Here is a 12,200-nt window from a genome sequence, read left to right on the forward strand (position 1 = left end):
ACCATAGTCACATTGTACAAAAGTCAGTGACACCTCATATTATATTTACAAAAATATATAATAAGGAAAAAAGATGTATGCATAAATGCAAATAGAAAATACCAATCTTTATTTACATATAAGAACAAATGATGCCACATGATTGTCAAACATTTACACCTTTACAGCTTTGTAGCTTCTCGATATGAAACAATGTGCATTATTCTTATCTGTATCCATCTGTATCTAAGCGCATGTATACAGATAGTAAACACGGGAGTCTCGAAATGTCTAATCAGGGAGTCTGGAAGTACAGGTCCTTCTCACTAAATTAGAATATCATCAAAAAGTTAATTTATTTCAGTTCTTCAATACAAAAAGTGAAACTCCTATATTATATAGAGTCATTATACACAGAGTGATCTATTTCACGTGTTTATTTCTGTTAATGTTGATGATTATGGCTTACAGCCAATGAAAACACAAAAGTCATTATCTCAGTAAATTAGAATACTCTATAACACGAGCTTGAAAAATGTTTTTAAAATCCGAAATGTTGGCCTACTGAAATGTATGTTCAGTAAATGCCCTCAATACTTGGTCGGGGCTCCTTTTGCATCAATTACTGCATCAATGCGGCAATGTGGCATGGAGGCGATCAGCCTGTGGCACTGCTGAGGGGTTATGGAAGTCCAGGTTGCTTTGATAACCGCCTTCAGCTCGTCCACATTGTTGGGTCTGGTGTCGCTCATCTTCCTCTTGACAATACCCCATAGATTCTCTATAATAGATTCTCTATGGGGTTAAGAACAGGCGAGTTTGCTGCCAATCAAGCACAGTGATACTGTTGTGTGTAAACCAGGTGTTGGTACTTTTGGCAGTGTGAACAGGGGCCGAGTTCTGCTGGAGAATTACATTTCCATCTCCAAAAAGCATGTTGGCAGAGGGAAGCATGAAGTGCTCTAAAATGTCCTGGTAGACGGCTGCGCTGACTTTGGTCTTGATAAAACACAGTGGACCTACACCAGCAGATGACATGGCTCCCCAAACCATCACTGATTGTGGAAACTTCACACTGGACCTCAAGCAGCTTGGATTGTGGCCTCTCCACTCTTCCTCCAGACTATGGGACCTTGATTTCCAAATGAAATGCAAAATTTTCTTTCCTCTGAAAACAACACCTTGGACCACTGAGAACAGTCCAGGTCTTTCTCTCCTTGGCCCAGGTAAGACGCTTCTGGCGTTGTCTATTGGTCATGAGTGGCTTGACACAAGGAATGTGACACTTGCAGCCCATGTCCTGGATACATCTGTGTGTGGTGGCTCTTGAAGCAATGACTCCAGCAGCAGTCCACTCCTTGTGAATCTCCCCCAAATTTTTGAATGGCCTTTTCTTAACAATCCTTTCAAGGCTGCGGTTATCCCAGTTGCTTGTGCACCTTTTTCTACCACGCTTTTTCCTTCCACTCAACTTTCCATTAATATGCTTGGATACAGCACTCTGTGAACAGCCAGCTTCTTTAGCAATGACCTTTTGTGGCTTACCCTCCTTGTGGAGTGTGTCAATGACTGCCTTCTGGACATCTGTCAAGTCAGCAGTCTTCCCCATGATTGTGGAGTCTACTGAAACAGACTAAGGGATCTTTTTAAATGCGTAGGAAGTAGTGATGAGCGAGCATGCTCGGGTGTTATGTTTGAGTCACGCGTGCATGCAGTTAGGTCCATATATATTTGGACAGAGACAACATTTTTCTAATTTTGGTTCTAGACATTACCACAATTAATTTTAAACAAAACAATTCAGATGCAGTTGAAGTTCAGACTTTCAGCTTTCATTTGAGGGTATCCACATTAAAATTGGATGAAGGGTTTAGGAGTTTCAGCTCCTTAACATGTGCCACCCTGTTTTTAAAGGGACCAAAAGTAATTGGACAGATTAAATAATTGTAAATAAAATGTTCATTTCTAGTACTTGGTTGAAAACCCTTTGTTGGCAATGACTGCCTGAAGTCTTGAACTCATGGACATCACCAGACGCTGTGTTTCCTCCTTTTTGATGCTCTGCCAGGCCTTCACTGCGGTGGTTTTCAGTTGTTGTTTCTTTGTGGGCCTTTCTGTCTGAAGTTTAGTCTTTAACAAGTGAAATGCATGCTCAATTGGGTTGAGATCAGGTGACTGACTTGGCCATTCAAGAATATTCCACTTCTTTGCTTTAATAAACTCCTGGGTTGGTTTGGCTTTATGTTTTGGGTCATTGTTCATCTGTAGTATGAAATGATGACCAATCAGTTTGGCTGCATTTGGTTGGATCTGAGCACACAGTATGGCTCTGAATACATCAGAATTCATTCGGCTGCTTCTGTCCTGTGTCACATCATCAATAAACACTAGTGACCCAGTGCCACTGGCAGCCATGCATGCCCAAGGCATCACACTGCCTCCGCCGTGTTTTACAGATGATGTGGTATGCTTTGGATCATGAGCTGTACCACGCCTTCGCCATACTTTTCTCTTTCCATCATTCTGGTAGAGGTTGATCTTGGTTTCATCTGTCCAAAGAATGTTCTTCCAGAACTGTGCTGGCTTTTTTAGATGTTTTTTTTTAGCAAAGTCCAGTCTAGCCTTTTTATTCTTGATGCTTATGAGAGGCTTGCACCGTGCAGTGAACCCTCTGTATTTACTTTCATGCAGTCTTCTCTTTATGGTAGATTTGGATATTGATACGCCTACCTCCTGAAGAGTGTTGTTCACTTGGTTGGCTGTTGTGAAGGGGTTTCTCTTCACCATGGAGATTATTCTGCGATCATCCACCTCTGTTGTCTTCTGTGGGCGCCCAGGTCTTTTTGCATTGATGAGTTCACCAGTGCTTTCTTTCTTTCTCTCTCAGGATGTACCAAACTGTAGATTTTGCCACTCCTAATATTGTAGCAATTTCTCGGATGGGTTTTTTCTGTTTTTGCAGCTTAAGGATGGCTTGTTTCACCTGCATGGAGAGCTCCTGTGACCGCATGTTTACTTCACAGCAAAACCTTCCAAATGCAAGCACCACACCTCAAATCAACTCCAGGCCTTTTATCTGCTTAATTGAGAATGACATAACAAAGGGATCCACACCTGTCCATGAAATAGCCTTGGAGTCAATTGTCCAATTACTTTTGGTCCCTTTAAAAACAGGGTGGCACATGTTAAGGAGCTGAAACTCCTAAACCCTACATCCAATTTTTATGTGGATACCCTCAAATGAAAGCTGAAAGTCTGAACATCAACTGCATCTGAATTGTTTTGTTTAAAATTCATTGGGGTAATGTCTAGAACCAAAATTAGAAAAATGTTGTCTCTGTCCAAATATATATGGACCTAACTGTATGATTTGCGACTGTTTACAGCTTTAATACATGTGAGGAATTGAAGAACTGAAATAAATTAAATTTTTGATGATATTCTAATTTTGTGAGAAGAGCTTATATTTACTTCCTTTCTGGGTGAATTTCCAGTTTAATAAATTAAAATGTAAATGTATTAGGGTAGCTCAGTGGACAGTATTGTCCTGGAAATGAATCCACCTAACCACAGCCTATAGACATCTATGGAGAGGTGACGGAGGAGGAAGAGACTGCACAGAGCTAAAGAGACTGCACCACTGACCGTAGGAGAAAACGCAATGTGAACTCAGCCTAAGAAAGATAAGGAAGCAGGATCTCCTTTTCTCTGTGCATAGTTTTCTTGTCCAATTTGTAATCTGTATTCATCACCTTAATTTATGACGTAGTTCAATAGCTGATATTACGAATCAGTCTTTTCAACAATTCCTATATCCTTGGTGCAGAAATGTGCATTGACTTCAAATAGGTCCTTGCTAGTGTTGATTTCCATCCTTACCACCATCTTTACCTATTCATCAATTTATTTAAAAAATCCTGTTCCTCATTTAAGTCTAAAGGGTAACGTTTCTCCTTGTGGAGAGTGACAAGCCAAGCCTGGCATGTCAGTGTAAGGAGACTTATAAGCCATGCATGCTCCTCTGGGAAATTAAATATGCAAATTGTCTCTTCAGAGAGGAAGAAAACTAGAACTCTAGCGCCATCTATTGGTAGCAGCAATATGAAAAAACAATGATGACTCTTTAACGAGCTTTGCAATATGACTTAGGATAAAAGCCAAACCAGAATTTCAATTTTCAGACACGGTGATTCGGGCTGTTGCCCCTCTTCAGTGCAAAGTATGAGATCTGATTTATCTAGGTAAGAGGCTATGTCAGAGTGAGGAGACTTATAAGCCATGAAAAGAGGAGATCCCGCTCCTCTACCTCTCCCATTGTCACAATCTCAAAGGGTTTCAACAGCAAAGAGGACATTATGCATCAGGAACAAGCAGCGTTGCTGTGACTACAGCTCTGGAGCTTTGGTGGGTTCTTCAGTTCTGGTAGGAAATAAGAAACAAAAACATCATATGTTTTTGGACTATAAGAGACAGTTCAGCAAAAAGCAAAAATGTTACTAAAAAGTATGTGCATCTTATAGTCCACAGTCAAAGAGACCTTGTGGTGCCACCCAATCCCTCCGCCACCATACTGCTTCCTTAATCAATGGGCTGATAATTAACACAATTTGACACCCAAACCAAACACATCACTGGAGCCAGGAGAGAATAATAAACCAACATACTGACACATCTTAAAGGCTATCTGTCAGCAGGGTATAGGGGCAGAGACCCTTATTTCAGTGATGTATCACTTACTGGGCTGCTTGGTGTAGTTTTGATAAAATCCCTGTTTTCTCAGCTGTAGAAGTAGTGGTGCTCAGAATGCTGAGCTCTGTATAACCCTGCCCACACCACGTGATTGGCAGCTTCCTGTGAACACTGTGCAAGCAGCCAACCAGTGGTGGGGACGGGGTTATACAGATTAGCTGGACTGCCTTGCACATGAAACCTAGTCCTGCAGTGATAATCTCCTGCCGATAAAACACTGATTGTCTTGAAACTAAAGCAAGCTGCTGAGCAAGTGACACGTCACTGGAATCAGGTTCTCTGCCCCTACATTATACTGCTCTTCTCAGATTATATAGTAAAAACCTGCTGGCAGATTTTCTTTAAGTTTTTGTTCTACAGTGGTCTATGGTAAATGAACACTCCTAATGTTACCTTAGACCCCTGGGTATTACCCTAGACAATCAGGAAACAAAATACATATAGCCCTCATATATCAAAGACCACCAGGGAATAAAATATAAACTCCCTCCTTTACCCTAGACCACTAGAACTAATGATATTAACACATATTTACTATCGCAAATATTTTTTTTATCTTGAATAAATAAAAATCCCAAAAAACAATGACATTATGTCATTATTACACACTGGATTGTAAGAACTTTTAAAACATCCAAAGTGTGGAAAACCCCTTTAAGACTGCACCTTGTCAGGGCAGGAGGGGGAAAGTCAAGTAGTTCTTCAGAGAAACCAAACAAAGGCTTTCCGGTAGGAGCCGGTGATGAGTAATCTGAGTATTTTGGTTGAAATCGCGTCGCGGGAGCACCAATAAGGAGACAGAATGGTACTCCCGCCCTGCCGGCGCGCATTAAATGCAGCTGTCAAAAATTGACAGTGGCATTTAGAGGCAGATTCTCTAATAGTTTTATAATTTATAGACCTTCTGGAATTTGCTCATCTATAAAGTGACTTATTTACTTTTTATTAGATTTTATTGATTATGATTTACTTTGACCTATACTAATGCTGAAAATTGCTGAAGTACTCTCTTTGCGGGATGAGTTGTACTTTTGAATGACATATCATGTGATGTATTGGAAAGGGGGGAAAAAATTCCAAGTGTGACAAAATAGCAAAAAAAAGTGCAATTCTGCAATTGTTCTTGGGTTTTTTGTATTTACAACGTTTTATGGTAAAAATGACCTGGCAATATGATTCTCCAGGTCAGTACGAATAGGCAGATATCAAAGATGTATAGTTTTTGTTTTATTTAAGTGGTGAAAAAAAAATCTGAAATGTGTAAAAAAAATTTTTTTGCTTGTGTCACCTCTATCCGAGAGCCGTAATGTTTTAAATTTTTGGAATAAATAGTTGTGAGAGGCCTTTTTTTTGCGCCCCGAGCCAGTGATATCATTTTGGGGTGGATACGATGTTTTGATCGCCACTTATTAAATATTTTTTCTGTTGTTCCATTGGCCAAAAAACAGCAATTCTGGCATTTTTATTTTTTTCTCGTTACGCCGTTTACCATTGGAATTGATTTATTTTATATTTTGATAGATTGGGCTTTTATTAACGCAGCGATAGCAAATATGTGGATTTTTTTTATTTCTTAATTTTTAAAGAGGGTGATTTTAACTTTTATATTTTTTTCATATTTTTTAAAACATTTTTCTTTACTTTTTACTGTATTTGTTAGTCCCCTTAGGACTTGAACCTGTGATCGTCTGATCGCTTGTGCTATATACAGCAATGCCATAGAATTACTGTATATAGCAGAATTCATGGTCTCCTATGAACGCCAGCCAAGGGCTAGCTTTCACAGGAGTACGGTAATGACAGACACAGGGGTCTTCAGCAGACCCCTGGCTGTCATGGCAGCACATTGGTGTTCCGCGATCGCGTCGCGGGAGCACCAATAAGGGGACAGAATGGTACTCCCGCCCTGCCGGCGCGCATTAAATGCAGCTGTCAAAAATTGACAGTGGCATTTAGAGGCAGATGATGGTTGAATATCACAGCCATCATCTGCCAAGAAAGATGCAGACTCACAAGCAGAGGCAGGGAGATGACTAATGACCGACATAGTCGATTAAACGGTATCCATTTTTTCTCTCTGTTCTTCACTGACATTGATTAAAAAAGTCACATGATTGGGATAAATCCTGAAAAAAAAAAAGATTATGTGAAAACTGATGAAGATTGAGTTAATCTAAAGCACTTTTCCAGTAAAGAACCAACGGAAAGTTCAAAGAACTTTTATTGCAAGTGATAAGAGTCAACTAGATACAGAATAAATCATAAATTAGTAGACGAGTCCAAAGTCTTTACTTCTCCAGGGAATTATTTTTTATCAGTTGAAGAGGTTTTCTGGCTGAAGATAAAGTCCCTTTCTCACATACGTCTGAATTCCTCAGCATTTTAGAAATCCCCGTCAGCTTGCGGGAAATTGTATCCAGAAGATAAAAACCATACAACCCTTATAAGTCTGGGCGAGTAAACTAAGGAACCCTCATTTGCTGCGGTTGGACCCCTAGTGATGTCAACGGCGCTAAAATCAGTGGTGGATATAAGGTGGCAAATCCATGTTCATCAACTCTTGCCCCCTCTTAAAAGGGTGTTCTCATCTCATACATTTATGACATATCCACATAAACGTATAGTAAATATGGACGCCATCGACGGAACCCGCATCACGAGAACTTTTTCAATGATCTTTTTCTGATTGAAAAATGCAAACTATAGCAGAAACGATATGGCTATTTTTTATGCATTTTTTAAGACTTTTTATATTTTTTGGGGTACTAAGCCAAATTTTGGATGGGACCTTGTGGCTTTCGTGATGGCTTTGTGTCTGGAAATGAGGGCATGGAGGACATTATGGATGGTTAGTATGGGAGCATTGTAGCGGAATTGTAGCTGTCCTGGGGGCATTGTGGCTCTTGTGGTAAGGTTTTAATACTAAAGACAGGATAGGACTGTTCGATGGGGTCACCTTGTCGTGGTGGGATGACTCTTACAATTTTTGATCAAAATAGTGATGACTAAATACCCTATGCTATTGATATTTACTATTGCTACTTACTTTCTATAGGGTATATGCTCATTTTGTTTTTCCTTGGGTTTTGACTAGGGACCATTTGGTCGCGTGGAGCACAATCCATGTCATTGATGTGCCTCACAAACCAAATCACCGGGGAGCGGCGGGCAGCAGCACAGGTATGGAGAGGGCCAAGGAGAGGTAAGTGTGTGAATTTATTGTTTTTTACACTTGGTAACTATTTTGCTGAATTTGTGCAACTTAAAGTCCCAAAAATTCCTATTTGTTGGAATTTGAATTTTTGGGGAAATTTATAACAAATTTGATTTGTGTAGTTTCCTCTGTATTATTATACTATTAGGAGACACCAGTATGTCAAGGGAAACCAGTGGGTCTCAAACTGGTGTTGCACAAGCCCGATTTGGGACTCCCTGGCAGGAAGGACGCTGTGAGCGAAATATATCACCAAACACTTTCTTGTACTGATAGCATGTCTCCATCTATAACTGTAGGTAAATGTATCAGTCTATGTATCAGTTTAGCTCACAGAGCATTGCCTTGACTTGAATATCCAGTTTTCAGTATTCGGTCTTTAGAGGGGTTCAGCCGCTGGATAAAAATGAAATTTCATGCATGCGCTCAACACTTTTGCTTTTATTATTGCACTATTTCCAGCACAAAATGTGATTCCCCTTTTAAAGTTTTAATGTGAATAAAAAGTTAGACTATTCATAAAGGGGAAGCCCAGCATTTTGCACCTTTTACTAGAGGCAATCCTCTTTCTAAAGGGAATGTGTTGTTAACTGATTGTTCAAGGGATGTGTCTCTCAGTGAGAACCAACAAGCATACGTGCCCCAGCATACGCCTTGTGGGTTGGTTACTGCTGATAGGGGTAGTCTTGTTTGTTCTTCAGGAGCTCACTCCTCCCCTATCTCCCGGACGGCTGTCGGTGTGCTCCTGAAGATTGACAGTTCGGGATGGTAGCATTGTACTTTCCAACACAGGAAGCTCTGCAGAGGAGCGCAGGGGCTTATATAGCGCCATATCATCATCACTTTCCCCATTGGGGCTCACAATCTAGATTCCCTATCAGTATTTCTTTGCAGTGTGGGAGGAAACCGGAGAACCCAGAGGAAACCCACGCAAACACAAGGAGAACATACAAACTCCTTGCAGATGTTATCCTTGATGGGATTTGAGCCCAGGACCCAAGCGCTGCAAGGCTGCAGTGCTAACCACTGAGCCACCCTGTGCTACTTGCTTACGAAACAATCCAACTACAAAATTAAAAATCCTTCTGCTCTTGAGAACAGAGGATTTTTAATAAGAGGAACCTTGTTGATTTATTTTATTAATAGAAATTATTGTCAGTGATACTATTGTTTATTCTTCTTGCATAAATGATCATAGTGATCAGTGAATGGTGGTTGTTATCGCCACCTACTGGACACTAACAGCAGCCCTATAGCGTAGCTGTAAGGTTCACATTGTTCCTCTAGATGTCGTCCTGTGACAACGTTACTATCAGATCACACGGGGATTTTGCTCTCAGACTTGTGACTATTCTATACAGTGATACAGACGAGAGGGAGATAACAAATTACATCCACATCTACAATAGATAGACCCAGCATGCAATGAAGAGCTCAGAATAACCTTATAGATTTGGACAGACGAGAGAAATCCTGTAGGAAAGTGATCGAAAAAGAAACATATTTACAAAACTAAACGAATTAATGAAGGGTGCTGGGAAAGTCTAGTAGGGAGAAGTTGCCGCATGCTCTGAATAACATAGAGAACTGTCGGTTATCATATCATATTGATTGAGAATTAGTTCAAGTTGTCTGCAGGATTTTTTGTTTTTAGTGTGTGTTCCCAGAAAAAAGAAATCAGTGCGGATTTTGTTGTGGATCTGCAATGAAATCTGCATTTGTTGTATCTGGATTCTTCTGTGGATTTGATGCAGATTTGCTGTTGATTTTACCATTTGTGTTGCAAAAGGTTTATATTCCAGCAAAAATTGACATGCTGCAGGATTAAAAGGGCTGTCCACTACTTGGACATCCTCTTCGCAATCACTATGTTTTCTCCATGTAAAATAATAACACCGCTGTGCTCCTGAAGATTGACACTTCGGGCTGATTGACACTGGTCAAAAAACTATGCACTCTCCAATAGGGGAAGCTTTGCAGAGGAGTACCAGGGCTTATATAGCACCACTGATTCCACAACATTTTACTGACATCATCCCTGTCCCCATTTGTGCTCACAATCTACATTCCCCATCAATCTGTCTTTGGAGTGTTGGGCCGAAACCGGAGAACCGGGTGTAAACCCAAGCAAAAATGGGGAGAACATACAAACTCCTTGCAGATGTTGTCCTCGGTGGGATTTGAACCCAGGGATGCAAAGCAACAGTGCTAACCACTGAGCCAACCTCTTGCACTTAACAAACAGTTTGCAAGACCTGTTCTCCTTGTCTTAGAAACCGTCCAACTATAAAATTAAACGATGTCGGCGCCGTTCCAACGATGTGGGCACTGGGTCTCCCAGGTCTCATGTGACATTATCATGTCACACGATCCCTGCAACCAATCAGCAGCCACTCCATTGTCCCTAAGACAGTGCTGAGTATACATGTAAACCTTTTTCCTAAACTCTATCGTATTTCCACCAGTTGGCACCTCCGTACAGCTTTAAAAATATTGGCACAAGACTCCAGATGTTTTTGAGTCCCAATGCAAGTCAGCACGGAGACCGCCCAAGCCAATACCTGGGGACAATAGCCCCAAGATTTATTTTCAGCTGTAAGAGACTCTGTTAACAAACTCAGTTTTGATCAATTATTTCAGCAGAAACTTTCATTTTCAAAGGACGGGACACTATAAAAATTGCAACAGAAAAAACTGACCGGCACATCCAAAACAAGAAATAGGTGTGAACAGGTGCTTACTAGGAGCAGCTACCTCCATATACAACTAACAAACAAAGCAGCACACTGCAACGCTAAGTATATGAACATGAAATATATTAAATTTGAATAGCATTACTGCTGTAGAAAATAGAAATAATGAGAAATCTTAGCGCATAAATTGGCCCATTCATGTGTACCTGGTAGCCACGTTAAGGAGTTTCTCGTCATTCCAGGAACCTGCCTGTCTGAACTCCTCTCTAAGAGACATAAGTCTGCTTGGGTATGGGAAGGCAAGAACCTGCTGCAATTAAAAGGCCATAGGTGGTTTTAATTGATTGCAGCAGGTTCTTGCCTTCCCATACCCAAGCAGACTTATGTCTCTTAGAGAGGAGTTCAGACAGGCAGGTTCCTGGTATGATGAGAAACGCCTTATCGCGGCTACCAGGTACACATGAATTGGCCAACTTATGCGCTAAGATTTCTCATTTATTTCTATTTTCTAGAGCATTAATGCTATTTAAATTTCATATATTTCATGTTTGCATACTGAGCGTTGCATTGTGCTACTATAAAAATTGCAGTCACGTAGGATTAAACTTTGCCCTGACACACCCTGGCCCAAAGATCTTCGAAGGAACTTGGCGGTGGCAATGATCCATTTTTTAAAACCGCAAAAGTAAATTTCTTAAAACAAATGTTGGTGACCTTGGGATCTTACCAACTTGACAGTGGTCATCTTTATATGTTCAATCGAAGGGGTCTCAACAAGAGGCCATTGACAACCTAGTTGGTGGTTTTTGCCTGACTGGCACCGTGGGCATGACTGACGTATTCTTTCATTCCTCTCCTTCCAGGATGACTGGAGTCGCTGGATGAAGAACGTGGACAACTGGATATTTATCTCCTATCCAGTGGAAAGATGATAAGTTGTGATGGTGGGACAAATTGGAGATGAAGGCACAATCTGGAGAATGGATAATTCTAGCATGAAAAAGCACAAGTGCTTCAACTACTTGTGTCTCAACCTCATGTGATCACTGGAGGAGACCAAAAATAATTGCAGAATTGTGTCACAGTCGTGTGTCGAGTAGCTAGATCTCAGAATATGTAGGTCAAGTGACATTAATATAGAACGCTTATTATATGACCGAAGTATCAGAGGATCAGGGCCATAAAAGCTCAAATTCTCAAAGGCTTTGGATTGGCTAAATTTGGTAATGATATGCGACATGATCATCAGCATTGCCCAAAATTCGCACATTGCTATCATTAAACACATTTAAAAAGTACCATTGCACAATAGCTAAACGTGAATATAGTGATTAAACATGAGTCATCACCAAGTACTCAGGTGAACCATGAATTAATTCCTAAAGCTAAGTTATCAAAATAAATGTAGACATTCACCTAGATCCTGATATCTGCATATCGGCATTCCTAGAATTACAGCTCAATCTTTACTGACGTTCTTAAATAGTTAGTGTTGTTTCAACAAACTTTTAATAAATGAATAGTACAAAAACAGATAAGAAACTTTGTAATATATCTTATTACAG

At 40.4% G+C, this 12,200-nt stretch overlaps 1 long non-coding RNA gene across 2 annotated transcripts; it reads left to right on the plus strand.

Annotated features, from left to right (window-relative positions):
• Positions 1 to 7,082: 7,082 nt before the first annotated feature.
• Positions 7,083 to 11,898, plus strand: LOC141172640 (uncharacterized). 2 transcript variants are annotated; one of them, XR_012252505.1, is made up of 3 exons: positions 7,083 to 7,263; positions 7,823 to 7,930; positions 11,499 to 11,898. It is a non-coding gene; the product is annotated as an uncharacterized lncRNA (long non-coding RNA). The 2 variants fall into 2 exon arrangements; XR_012252504.1 differs by lacking the exon at positions 7,083 to 7,263 and adding an exon at positions 7,295 to 7,576.
• The last annotated feature ends 302 nt before the right edge of the window (positions 11,899 to 12,200 follow it).

Source organism: Phyllobates terribilis, unplaced genomic scaffold (genome assembly GCF_046119375.1).
Source record: "Phyllobates terribilis strain yellow unplaced genomic scaffold, ASM4611937v1 Scaffold_12__6_contigs__length_324123572, whole genome shotgun sequence".
In the NCBI taxonomy this organism is placed as follows: Eukaryota; Metazoa; Chordata; class Amphibia; order Anura; family Dendrobatidae; genus Phyllobates; species Phyllobates terribilis.